The following is a 13,245-nucleotide window of genomic DNA, read 5'->3' on the forward strand; positions in this document are numbered from 1 at the left end:
TTGGCCGACATTGTTTTAAAAGGTGCCTCTTCGCTGGCTTTTTCCCCCGATCTTTTTTTTTTCATTCTTTCTCTCCTGTCGCCTCTGGACACAGCATGTCTTACCGGCATGTTGGAGAGTTTGTGCTCTACTAGGCTTCAGATGAATAGTACCGACTGGCCTGAGCTGTGGTCAGTGTTGTGAGTATCAGCACTCAAATTTCAGCGGAGAAAGCAAGATAATCGATGTGTCTAGTCTAGTAAGGTTTTAGCCAGAATAGAATAAAGTGGTTTGTTATTTTATATGCCTTTGCTTGTGCCTTCAGAGTGGTTACAGCAAGTTTGCAAACACTCTTGTAAGTTAATAAACAACTATTATATTTATGTAGGGCTTTTTTTCAAGGGGAGCGCGGGGGAACGGAGTTCCGGCACCTCTTGAAAATACTCGACAATAGTGCTTGAAAATAATATGATTTCAAAGAATCCCATGTGTTTCTTCCTCCTTTCCCTCTTGAGAGTTCTGCCACCTCTTTTCCCAGAAAAAAACCCTGTATTTATGTCTCTGTCTTGAGTACTTGATCCACTGTGTGCAAGGTCCCCCAGATAAAGAACCCAGAGACTGGTGAATCTCAAAGCAAACAAGGTTGTTCACCCTCCCAGAAAGGCTGCTAGGCGTTTGAGTGGCTGTGTGATCAGCGCTTAAAACGGTAGCCAGGGGGTTGAACTTCCAGACAACCCCTCTATCTTTTTTCCTTCCAAATATTATACCCTTAAACAAAAATTAGAAAGGCATTCAATGGTAGCAGAGGGTTTAATTTTGTTGTTAGTTCTTAAATGTGAGTGAACAGCCAATTTTCTGTTTGTTTAATGTTCCAGATTGAAGCTTCCTTTGAGCGAAGCTGCATTGGTGAGACTTCAAGCTGAAACAGTTTTTAAGTTCTGGTCTTCTTATACACAAGTTATGTAATATGGGTGTACTGTAACATGGTGGCTAAGAGATGAGCTCTAGTTCACGTCTGGTCTCAACCATAAACTCAGTACTTTGCCTTTAAGCAAGCCACATTCTCACAGTGTTAAATGTAAAATGGTTGTTGTGGGTTTTCCGGGCTGTACTGCCGTGGTCTTGGCATTGTAGTTCCTGACGTTTCGCCAGCAGCTGTGGCTGGCATCTTCAGAGGTGTAGCACCAAAAGACAGAGATCTCTCAGTGTCACAGTGTGGAAAAGATGTTGGCAGGTCATTTGTATCTACTCAGGAGGGGTGGGGTTGAGCTGAGTCATCCTGTAAGAGTTTCCCCGGGTGTGGAACGCTAATGGCGGGAGGCTTCACTGTATCCTGAGGAGGTTCTTTTGCATATGGATTGGGGCTTGATGTGCTAATCTTCTCTGCAGGGCTATTGTTGAGTATAGAGTGTTTTGTTAGCCTGGTGTTTTTCAGAACTGGAAACCATGCTCTGTTCATTCTTAAGGTTTCTTCTTTCCTGTTGAAGTTTTGCTTATGCTTGTGAATTTCACAAGCAAAATTCACAAGCATAAGCAAAACTTCAACAGGAACGAAGAAACCTTAAGAATGAACAGAGCATGGTTTCCAGTTCTGAAAAACACCAGGCTAACAAAACACTCTATACTCAACAATAGCCCTGCAGAGAAGATTAGCACATCAAGCCCCAATCCATATGCAAAAGAACCTCCTCAGGATACAGTGAAGCCTCCCGCCATTAGCGTTCCACACCCGGGGAAACTCTTACAGGATGACTCAGCTCAACCCCACCCCTCCTGAGTAGATACAAATGACCTGCCAACATCTTTTCCACACTGTGACACTGAGAGATCTCTGTCTTTTGGTGCTACACCTCTGAAGATGCCAGCCACAGCTGCTGGCGAAACGTCAGGAACTACAATGCCAAGACCACGGCAATACAGCCTGGAAAACCCACAACAACCATCGTTCTCCGGCCGTGAAAGCCTTCGACAATACATTAGATGTAAAATATTGGTAATAATGCTAACTTCCCTAACATGATAGTAGAGAGTCCAGTAGCACCTTTAAGACTAACCAACTTTATTGTAGGCAGCATAAGCTTTCAAGAGCCATAGCTCTCAGACGAAGAGAGCTGTGGCTCTCAAAAGCTTATGCTACAATAAAGTTGGTTAGTCTTAAAGGTGCTACTAGACTCTTTACTATTTTGCTACTACAGACTAACACGGCTAACTCCTCTGGATCTATTCGCTAACACGGTTGTTGTAAAGATTATAACATGAATGCATGTGAAGTTTTTTGAACATTTATATAAATGCTAAGTATAAAATCAGATTAATGGCCTTTAATTGCAGTACACTGATTTTCTCCAGTAGTTCTGGCATGTTGCCTCGTCTACCTACTATAGATTAAACTAAACACTCCTTTTTGCAATAATGATTTTTAAAAAAAAAAAAATCCTTGAGTGGAGGGGTGCCCCTTACAGATTTTGCTTTCTTAAGGAATGCCTTAATTGTTCTCCCATGTGTGAAATGTGTTTTCCAATATTAAATTGGACATTAATATAGTTAAATTTGATAGTGAGAATAGACTGATGTTGTCCGAGCTAATGATTTTATTTCTGACAACGGCCAAACACATGCAGAAGAGTGAAATTGGTTTCAGGAATTACTTTGAACAATTTGAACTGGATTGAATGCATTTTCATGGAGTCACTTCATGGTAATAATTTTGAATTAAGAAATGTAACAGATGTAAAATAGATTAAACGCGAACAAGCCTTTTAGTCTCCCGGACTGACTTCCTTTTTAGATCTGTTTGCATATGATCCCACAAGACTCAGAGTGAGATATCCCCACCCCACCCCCTGCCCATGTACAGAAATAAAAGAAATAATATGGTGCTAATCATTGAGAGGGCAGTGTGAACGGTAATAGAATAGTGTTACTAGCCATTTTGCAAAGTCAAAGGTTCTCCTTCAGACATCGTCAATTATTTCACCCAAGCAGGGACTTCCAAATTAATTTAAGTTGGTAACCCTGCAACCAAATATGGCTCGATTGTATGTGAGACCCTTATTATTATTATTATTATTATTATTATTATTATTATTATTATTATTATTTACATTTCTAATTCACCCTTCCCACAAGCGGGCTCAGGGCGAGGTACAACAGATTATAAAAATATAATACAAATATTTAAACCATAAAACAACAGTTCATCATAAAATCAACAAACAGGTAATAACTGTCTCAAGATGGGGTCAATCCCAGATTCCTGCCCATCAACATACAGGAGGAGGGAAGCAGACAGATAATGTACTGCAACCCATACATGGGTCAGCAACAAATGGGCATTACATAGCCCATACATAATAAATAAGCATTAAAATACAATAAAACATATGACAATAGAACAAAACAGCTTCATAGAATTAAAATTTAAAACTCAAGCAGCAGTGTTAAAGAGCAAAAAACAGAGCTAAAGCAACATTTAAAACATAAACCTAGCCATACAACATTATATCATAATAGAAAACAATAGCACATACGAAAAGAAATGCATTAATAGGGCTGGAGATTAATGTTAGGACTCAGGTTTAAGAGTCAGCAGAGACCAAACCGGGTCGTCTTACCTTGAGTCTGGAGGGAAAGTATCTCACATAAGCTTGAGGCAAAATTTATATCTCTATATGAATCCAAACTAATATACTTACAGTGAAATTTTAAACAAAGTACACTTCAAAACCTGTTGATTACAGTGGGTTTAGACCAGCATAACTTTGTTTGGAACTATAGTGTTAGGATTATAGGAAGCTGACATACTGCCAAACTATTAGTTCATCTAGGTCAGTGCTGCGTGCATTGATTGGTCATGGCTCTCTGGGACCTTGAGTAGAGGAGATGGGGGTCTTTGCTCTGGATGCTTGCCTATAATTAGCATAGCTTTCGTGCTGGGGATAGAAAATGAGACATTCTGAATTCAAGCTATGTGTTCTTCCACTGAAAGTATAGATTTAGACAACACTGCATTTCATGGATCACCCCACCCCTGCACACACACCTTCATCTATTTTCAAAAAGACTAGGAAATACAGTGCAATGTGATAGCAGAATGCATGGTCAGGACATAATTGTACATTTCACATTTAAACTAGCAACTCCAATTTATTCAGATTTTAGTTTCCTCACTATCAGAAATATCACTTACATAAAAAGCTCTGAAAAACCAAGACAGCATAAATTTAACATTTTAAAAACGTTCTTTATACAATCTGGTGGGCGATGCTATGTTCTTTCTAATATAGAACAAGACAAATTCCACGTTTCAAGCTCTTCCCATTATAATGAATTAAGCTAAAACATATTTTAGTGCATATTTTGAAAGTGCTATAGAATATTTGCATAACCAGTTAACAATTACGGACTTTTGAATGAAATCGCCATGAGTTTAGTTAGGAGACTTCAGCAGAAGGGCAATCTGTAATACATTCAAACATAAGACTAAACTAACTGTAGTTTGTATACCGAAGTTTCATCAAACATTGTGATGCCTGAGTACAGGCTACCCAGGTTGGTGCTAAACTGGGATTCCAAAACATGATTTTGGAACTGTGTTACTTGTGGTTTGTGCTAACTGGTTTGTTTGTAATTAGACATGGGCACGAACCCAAAAAATTTATCGAACCAGCGGATTGTGGTTCAGTGCGGACCATGATTCCGAATTCCCGAACAGCAATGACCATCTCCTGTCCCCGAACCAAACCCGGATCGTGGATCGTGGAAAACGCAGTGGGGCGCGCCGCTGTTCCCAGCCCATGGCTATTTATAAGCATGGGTCCCATTCAGCAACACAGGAGGTCTGTGTTTGGCCGTCAGAGCTGCCTATCAGGGTTTGCAGGGATGAGATTGGAGTGCCCATGGCTACAGAACACCCCCTTCCCCCTCCCTTCCCTGGGTGTCTTCTCCCAACTTGTAACTGCTTTGCAGCTCCATGGTTGGAAGGAAGCCTTGCTGATCAAGGAAAGCTGGGCTTCCATTTGGGTTTCCAGGGCGACAGAAGGAGGGCAGACAGAGCTCAAGCATTCCCCTGGCTCTGTTGCCAGGGGAATAGATTGCTGGCGCCTGAGTGTCTGGATTCCCAAACCGAGCCCGAATGCCACAATCCAGGCCTTTCCTGACCGCTGGATCGTTGGCCGTGGACAATCACGATCCGCCAGGTCACAATCGCGTGATTGCCATTTTTGTGGGGTTTTGATGCTCGTAATGCGGTTCATGCCCATCTCTATTTGTAATATCTGCATGCAGAAATCCCAATGTGTTCAACAGCACTGTCCTTCTTAGGTAACAGCTACAGACAAGTTCATCAGTCCAGCAGCATCCATCTCTTAATGCTGCTTTCTCAAGACAGTCTCTCTCCTTCCCTCTGCATTCCCTGAAGCCAGTGAGCCATCAATTTCACTGGTGTAAACTGAAAGTATGAAGATGAAAAATGGATTCTTTTTATCTGAGTTTGGGGTGGACTAATCCAGGCTAAAAGCCATAGGTTTGGATCCTGCAAGCCATCAGCCAAAGAGGCTGTTGGGCGCTGATCTTTCCTGCATCTGGCAGTTCCATCCAACTCAGGAAAAGTTGATTTATAAGGCGGCAGGGACCAAGTGGACTAATAATCATGCGGGTCGGGAGACTTGTTGGGAGGGGAAGGAATTGAAATCACCCTTCCTGTGTTTTCCATCAGTGGATGGGAAAAGAGGGTGATATTGCTCCTTTCTAATTACAGCCTCCCAACCTGTATGGTGATTCATCTATGTAGGTCCCTTGACCTTAGGAATCAACTTTCCCGGGTTTAGATAAGATTTCTGGAGCAGGCTGCATTGTGGGAAAGATCCTTGGTTCTTGCATCCATAATGATGCTGTTTATGAATTTTGGAAATAAAACCGACATGACTATTTCATGACTCTTGATACTATGTAGACTGAATGGGAGTTATATAGGAAGGACAGTTTTCAACAGGCCCAGATGAATAATGCTCGGACCCTAACTGTACAATCTGTCAGAGAAGACATGCATGGTATCCCATGGATAAAACCTGGGCCGTTTCCACACGGTTTACCTTCCCTCGGAACGACCCGGAACATCGCGCAAAAAATGCATAAGATCGCGTTTTCTTGCGCGAGATTTGCGTGACGTCGGGCAAATCTCGCACAAGAAAACGCGATCTTCCGCGTTTTTTGCGCGATGTTCCAGGTTGTTCCGAGGGAAGGTAAGCCGTGTGGAAATGGCCCTGGTCTACTCATGAAATGGTTGGGAGCTAGGCAGATAGAACCATTTGTTATATGGATATCCCACCTTTTTAGTCCAAAGAAAAATTCAAGACAGCTAATAAAAACAAAAGTGTGTGGAGGGGGGAGAAGAAAGGGCCTCATTTTTCCCTCTCCTGCAGAAGGGTTGGCCATTGAGTCTCTCTACACGAGATCTCTGACACAAAGATGCTCCAGTGTAGGGATATGCAATGTTAGCTGGGAAGTGTAATTTAAAAAGACAGAGCCAAAAGCGCTGTCAATTTCACCTCTCTACACCAGGGTAGTTTAAAAAGACAGAGCTGGCGGAGATCATTTCTCAGATGGTTTGTTAATTTCATCTTTGTCTCCCTGCAGCAGCCCCCACAGGATCAATGGCCCCCCCACTCAGTTCAAGGGCTGAGCCACCCTTGGGGCTGCCGCTTCCTTTGTGTCCCAGGGCTGGAACCATCCCCGGTGATATGTCAGGGGGTGCCCCAGGAGGTAGTGAGGGTGAGGAGGGAGCTACTCTTAGCTGCAGGTAAGCAACAAGGCAGAGAGGGAGTAGTTGTTCAATATACACTTTATTGAACTACCAGGAGTTAAGAGGATTTCTGGCCGTGTGTTGCCAAGTCCTCCCAGCCACCTCCCTACTTACCAGGGGTCATGGGCACCCTGGCCAGAGGTGGTGTAGGGTGCCCAAGGAGCTGATTGGGCATGGGGTAGGGGGCTTGACCGCTGTGGAGATGCAAGCAGATTGGTCCCCACAGTACTTGGCATCCTATGATCTGCTGGACTGCTTGGGCAGGACTGGGTGCAGCGGGGATTGACATTTCCATGCAATGTGCGCCTAAGGGCTATGCCATCATTTTTCATGGCATAACTTTCTGCTGCTGCTGGAGATGTTCCCATGCCTGGAACAGCTTAGGGAGCCTAATAACTCGTACCCTGTCCCCCAGCCCACCCTGCCCCAGGCCGCCAACACAGAGACTTGCACCCTGGTTACACCCGCGACCAGCCACTTTGGTCGGGCGCTGACATAGGACTTGAACGAAGCACCACCAGTCCACTGTGTCATTGTAGGGAGGGTTAAGACGGTATAAATCCGGGATATGCCAGTGTAATTTCTAGTTGGCTCCCAGGGCACTATTCCCTTTCCCCTCAGAATTGTGCTGTTGGTACTACTTTCAAATGACTGACTACTCTCAACCCATCCTTTGCTGGGGGGGGGGGGTGAAGGGACGCATCTCTAGCAACTGTTGGGCTTGGAATACAGAAGTCCCATTTTGTCTTTATTAACCAGGGCCCTTTTCACACTGCTTACCTCGCAACGACACAGAACATCGCGCAAAAAACGTGTAAGATCGCGTTTTCTCACGCGAGATTTGCGCGACATTGCGCAAATCTTGCGCAAGAAAACGCGATCTTCCACGGTTTTTGCGCGATGTTCCGCATCATTGCGAGTGAAGGTAAGCAGTGTGAAAAGGGCCCAGAATGTTTTTCATGAGGCATCGACTGTCTAATTAATAGAGTTTTGCTGGCTTTAATGGAAATACAGATTTGCTTTCCTTTCTCAGTTCAGGTGCCAAAGAGTTTGACGTTATTATTTTTTTAATGAAAAGCTCCTTTACAAACTGCAAATTAAATTAGAAGGTTCTTTGTACTGAGCTTGTTTACACAACTCATTTAGGAAAATAATCACTTCCTGGTGAGTTTTGGTTTTTTCCCCTGCCAGGTCCCATCTTGAAAGCACTTAAGCATTTGAATCACAACACTTAACACTTCTCCTTTCCATTTTTAGTTTTGCCTTCACCACTCAGGCTGCTGAAATCCTATGGAAGTTCATCAGCTGTGTGTAGGATAGCAGCACCTTTGTTTTGCTTTCAAGACTTTGCAACTCAGGCAAAGCCTTTGGAATAAGGCAGATTAGTAAATGAAAGGGAATTGACATCTGATTTACTTTGACTTCACATGAACACCCACATGAAGCTGCCTTATACTGAATCAGACCCAATAGTCCGTCGAGGTCAGTATTATCTCCTGAGAGCAGGACCACAAGTGACGCCTGACACAGGTTGGACACTAGTCGGCTTCCCTCAAGTTTTGATGGGAAATGTAGGCATCCTGGTCTTGCAGCTTGACTTTCTGACTGCTGTCCAATGGACTTTTCAACTGTCACTTGTCCAACATTCCGCCAAGCTGCCTACATTTCCCATCAAAACTTGAGGGAAGCTGACAAGCGTCCAATCTGTGTCAGGTGTCACTTGTGGTCCCGCTCTGAGTCTAGCAGCAGAGCTCCAGAGTCTCCGGCAGAGGTCTTTCACATCACCTACTGCCTGGTCCTTTCAACTGGAGATGCCAGAAATTGAGCCTGCGACCTGCATGCCAAATAGAGGCTCTTCTACTGAGCCGTGGGCCTTTCCTTTTTCTGAAGTGATTCCTAAATGGAGACAAGGCCCTTGTTACTTGGGGGCAGGATCAGTTGCAGATTGCCTCAAATCATTGGAGGAATGAAGTAAACTCTCTATAAACACAGAGAGAAGCTGATGTCTTAGGAAAACAATTCTGTGACAGGAACAAACTGAAGAGAGAGCACATAAGCCAGGGGCAAGAAGTGACATTTTAGGAAGGTGTGAAACTAAACTGGCTTCAGTTCCAAGTAACCCCTTTCTCAAAACATTTCAAAGTGCACCAGGCCATACTTTACAGAAGTTTGTAGGAAAGTCTCTAGATAATTGGGGGTAGTCCAAAAGGGGGTTCAGTCTACTCATATACTTAAAACCTTACAATGTTAGATCTGCCACCTTACAGGAGAAAACAGAACTTTAAAAAGAGGTTCAGAACACTGTGAAGACACATTGAGGTTTCTTTTTTAAATGTGCGTGTAGCTGTGGCATATCATGCTGGTAAGCCCTGTAGCCACTGGCTGGCTTCTCTGTTGGTGCCATTGCCTTTCTCCTCCCCCTGGTGGAGGTTGATGGAATTCAGGAAGAACTGCTTGAGCCCAGCTTCCCCCCCGCCCCGCCCCCCAAGGATCTTGTAATCCTGTATTCCCTGTTGCAGTTTCAAGAATCGTGGGCTGCATCAGAAACATATTCAAATGCAGATTCTATTGCTGATATGTTTGCTGTGCACAGTATTGCTTTCAAAGGAACGTGGAGTTGGATGAGAATCCAGAAGTGCATCTCCTTTGGGATATTAGTTTGGATGAGCACTCAGGTTGCAGTGAAAACATCGCAGTGTGCAGAAACTGTATCTGTATTTGGATATGTTGATTTAGGTCCATGGTTTGTGCTCAGAGAAGTAAGACACATTGCTGAGATTAGATCCAGAGGAGTTAGCCGTGTTAGTCTGTAGTAGCAAAATAGCAGAGTCCAGTAGCACCTTTTAGACTAACCAACTTTACTGTAGCATAAGCTTCTGAGAACCACAAAGTTCTCTTTGTCAGATGCACCTGATGAAGCGAACTCTGGTTTTTGAAAGCTTATGCTACAGTAAAGTTGGTTAGTCTTAAAGGTACTACTGGACTCTTTTCTATATTGCTGAGACTGTTTCTGTGCACAGATTTTTGTTGTTGGATCAGGCAAGATAGAGAGGAAGGAAAAAGAGGAATCACACCCATCAGTTTATCCAGCCCCTCTTCTGCCATTTTTGGAAATAGGTTGTAAGAAAAAAAGGTCAGAAGAAAAATGCATAAAACATGAAAATTTTTCAGATCAACATGGAAAATCTAATGAGAACTCAAATGCTTGCATGCTGTTAGATGTCATTTGGTTGGTCCTAATAAAAGGCATTACCTAGATTGTGTTCTAGATTTTGAATGTATTGCTTCTTGCTCAGAGAAAGGCTAGTTGTAACTTGAAACCAGCATCCAACATACAATTCAAGCATGAACAAGATTTAACAACATACCTGAGGTATCCCCCAAGGCCTGTTAATAATTTTAAACAATTGTAACATCTAGCCTAATGAAGATTTCTGAGAAGTTGAAAGCTTGCACTCTGTTATGTGTCAAATGGTTAGTCATAATAAAAGGGATGACATGGATTCTGTTCGTAGTTTCTTAAGAATCTCTTTTCTTAGTTACCAATATTCTGCTGCCCTCTGCTGTCTCCTAGCTGTATTACTATAATTTTAATCATAGCTTTACAAAATGCATGAATGTTTCTTGGCTTGTCCTGTTTTAACAGTTATGTTTTTCTTCTTTTCCTAAGTCTGTTTGTGTACTGATGAGTGATTACAACAGGATTTCTTCCACAGCTGGATAAGTGTTTTATATTTAAACATATATGTTGGTGCAGAGAATCCCTGATATAACCAGCTGTTTTTTAAGAAGCCAGATTACAGTATGCTATACCTTTCTCTATATTTATAGTTTCTGGCAAATAGGAGTCCTTGTAATAACAGGCGAACCAGAAACCACTTTCTGTTTGTACAGAACAGATAAAAGTGCTGGAATGTGATCTCCAAATTATGGTAACGAATTCTTGGTTGATGAGGGGGGTAAGCTAACAAATCACAAATTCACGATTCTGCTAATTTGAAGGCAAATCTCTACATAACATATAATAAAATTACCGTTATATGACGGTTTGCCATAGCCTTCACATATTTTTTTGTGATATATCTTCACCCAATTCCCAAAATACTGTGTGTATTATCACAGAAGATGAACCTTCATAGCTGTGGTCCAGATTTTGGACAGAGGGAATCACAGGACAGTAACTTTACAGAACCGGTGTGGTGTACTCAGAAGGGTGCCACACCAAGCTTATTTTATCTTAAACATTTTAAAGCCACTTTTTCTGTCCAACATAGGTTCTCAAAGGTAGTGAACAACAAAAATATGAAAACAAGATTAAAAACATATATATTTAATTAAGAACAATTGAAACAGATCACACAACTAATAAAGACATGAATGGGAGGACGAGCCAATGAGAATCAGAGAGAGAATGCCAGACAAAACATAAGTCTTCACCTGCTGGTGGAAGGCAGTGATAGGAGAGAAATGAATCTTTTTGGGGAGATTGGCAAGACCCAGTTTCTGCTTCCCAATCATCAATGAAGCTCACTAGATAACTGTGGGCCAGTCATTTTTTTCTCAGCCTAACCTACCTCACAGGGTTATTGTGAGGATAAAATAGAAGAGGGGAGAACAGTGTACAGCACCCTGAAGTCTGTGGAGGAAGGGTGGCATTGAAATGGAAAAATAAACAGAGGACATAATCAGGTAAGTTTTCTTATATATTCAAGTGTGTGTGTGTGCACGTGCGTGTGTGGGGTGATTTTCAAGTAATGCCCTAGGTGATTTTGGAGTAATTCAATGTGACTCTGCTTCATTGCCAAGATATGTTCAGTTTTACTCCTCTGTTTCCCCCACATGTATGCTTTAGAAATGCAGTCGATATATGCTGAAGCACTCTAAAGTGCCAGCGGCTGGCACCCTTAGATGTCATTTTAAAAAATCAGTGAGAAAAAGCATCCTTCCTCTCCACTCTCCTTCCTCTTCAGAACCTCCACAGCACTTCCCTTTCTTACTGAAGATCCAGCCGTAATGACCCTGCATACCTGCCAGTGATGCTTGCAAAGTGACTTTCCCATTGTGAGCTTTGGCGGTTCCTGTTTTTGCTATATAGTCAGCAGGGGGGCTCTGCCATTCTATCTTGATTACCGCCTTGCAGATTTCCCAGCTGCTGGGTTTTGCACTTAACATTTTCTACTCAGAATACAAATTCAGAATAGCTTTTATTTCTTTGATGATTATCCAAGAACTGTATGTGCCAAAAACAGACCCGTCCTTTCTCAGTTTAATCCATAGCACAGTGAACCGATCTCTTAAGTAAGGTGGTTGAGCAGGTTGTGGCAGAGCAACTGCAGGCATTTCTGGATGAGTCACTTGCACTTCTTTCTGGCTTCAGGCTCAGATTTAGGACTGAAATGATGTTATTGGCCTTGGTTGATGAGCTCCAGCTATATTGGATAGGGACAATCTATTCCTGCTAATACTGTTAGACCTAGCAGCAGAATTTGCTATTGTTGGCCATGGTATTTTGATGAATTGGCTATGATCAATGTTTGGAATAAAAGGAACAGCCTTCCATTACTACTACTGCTGGTGGTGTTGCTGGTGGTGGTGCTGCTGCTGCCACCCTCCTCCTCCTCCTCTTCCTTCTCCTTCCCCTCCTCCTCTTCCTCCTGCTTTCAGGAAACACAGATATTCCATAGAATAGACAAGATGAAGCGATGCTGGCTGGAAGGCAGTGTATTTGGCTAGTGTTGATCTACCAAGCCTGTACAGGGTTAAGGCTTTCTACAAACTCAGTCTAGCCCAGAAGATGGCCCTCTACCTTGACACAGCCAATCTAGCCACCTGGATCCATTCCACGGTAACATTGAGATTTGACTGCTGTAATGTACTCTACATTGGTCTCTCCTCATAGTCAACTTGGAGACTCCAGTTGGTGAAGAATGCCACGACTCGATTATTATCAAGAGCTTGGCGGAGCATGCATATTGCACCCATTCTGCAGTAACCCCACTGGCTACCCATCAGTTACTGGTCTCAGTTCTAGGTTTTGGCTATCACCTACAAAGCCCTTCATGGCCTTAGCCCTTCATATCTTTAGGAGCACCTCTCTCCCTGTGCTCCTCCATGGCAACTTCACTCATCTGATCAGGACCTTCTGTAAGTGCCACCTTGCACATGGGCAAAATCAGCAACTGCCCCATACACACACATTCTCTATGATGGTCCCCACCATAGGGAATGGCCTGCTTGAAGAGATCAGGAAAGCTCCCACTCTCATAGCTTTTCGCAAACTGTGCAAAACCAAATTATTTAGAACTTTCTTACAGAGGTGATAGGAGGTGCACAGGTGACTGTAGACTGTAACACTGTGTACTGTCTGGTGTTGTAAATATACTCCTATTGGGAGTTTCATGCTGTTCTATGTTTTGTTTCAGTCTTCTTTACGTTTAATTGTTCTTCCATTTTGTATTGGATTG

The sequence above is a fragment of the Eublepharis macularius genome, chromosome 7 (genome assembly GCF_028583425.1).
Source record: "Eublepharis macularius isolate TG4126 chromosome 7, MPM_Emac_v1.0, whole genome shotgun sequence".
NCBI lineage: Eukaryota > Metazoa > Chordata > Lepidosauria > Squamata > Eublepharidae > Eublepharis > Eublepharis macularius.